This window comes from Notothenia rossii, assembly GCF_949606895.1.
Source record: "Notothenia rossii genome assembly, chromosome: 1".
NCBI lineage: Eukaryota > Metazoa > Chordata > Actinopteri > Perciformes > Nototheniidae > Notothenia > Notothenia rossii.
Genome location: NC_136912.1, coordinates 50,405,802 through 50,407,323, shown reverse-complemented (window position 1 = coordinate 50,407,323; position 1,522 = coordinate 50,405,802).

The window sequence follows — 1,522 nt, the reverse complement described above, 5'->3', positions numbered from 1 at the left end:
CTGACAATGTACTTAACCCCAAATAAAAGAACCCGTAGAGACGAAGGTCACACTTTGTCCATCGATAAAAGAAGGGGAACAAGGGCAGCTCTCTGCATGCAGACATACAGGAGAGAGCGCACAGCTGGAAAGTTGATTCACCTCAAAAAAACATTATAAGATTTACGGACATCTCTTTCCCAATGTAATTCAATGACAATTTGCTTCAGCACCTGGTGAACTTCCTGAGTGGCTTGCTCTAAACGTCGACAATTCAAAGAAGAAGTAGAGTGTCAGCTAATGATTTTGCTAACAAGAAGACCCGTCAGATTTACTGGGGAATGAACTCCAATTTCATTTCATTTCAAACCTTTATTTACCAAGGTGTATCCCATTGAGATCATTGATCTCTTTTTCAAGGGAGACCTGCTCAAGTAGGTTCCACATGAAACATAAAAACATAAACAGAACAACAAAATGGATATCTTACAGCATCATTACAGGGATTACAATTTACATAACTATCCACATGAACAGGTAGCAACAGCTTCCGATTGAGTAGCATCCAACCGAGCTTTAAAAACATTTAGTGGCACCACATTGCTCAGTTTCCATTTCAATTGCAGACTATTCAAAGACAGAGGAGCTGCGCATCTAAAATCTATCTTCCCTAAGACAGTCCTAGCAGTTGGCACATTTAATAAAACTACAGCATGCGATCTCAGGCAGTAGCCACTTACAATTCGTCGTGAGATCAGGGAGCAGATGTAGGATGGAAGTTTCCCTAACATGGCTTTACAAATGTACCAGTAACCAATATCATCAGTTCCATAAGACATATTAGAGTTTGAAGTTAGACATTCTCCATATTTGTTCAATACTGCACTCAAATATTAATTAAAAAAGGTAGTTATACCAATGTTTCCACAGAGATGACTGGTATCGTACCGCACTAAAACACGGATTTGAAAGTAGCATAATGACAACATTATGAGAAACATTTAATCGACAGATGAATTTGTACATCAGATTTCTCAAAAGATCATGGAACGTGTTGACTCGTGCATTACAGAACATTTCACTTGCACTGCACCACCTTGGTTTTCTAAGCAGTATACGCAAAAAGTCATTATATGCAACCTGGAGCTTCCGGAGGCTCGCCTTCTTATACTTGACCCACAAGGGGGCAGTATAGAGAGGAGTGCAATACGCTCTAAAGAGGTTCACCTTAACCTAATCTGAACACCAAGAGAATTTTCTAGCCAACATGTTGGCTTGTATATATAAGACACACCACTGTCTAGACATGTCATCATCATCAGCCATTTCATCTGTGATGATGTGTCCCAGATACTTAGTGTTACAGCAAACAGACAGAACCTGTCCTGATAGATAGAATGTTAGAAAACAAAGGTTCTTATCCCCTTTTGCTCTGCAGATCATTACAGCGCTGTCAAGGGGTGAACACTGAGGCATGAACTCAATTGCACGACTCAAAACTCAGACTCAGATAGCATTTCAAAATAAAGACTTTACTGGAATT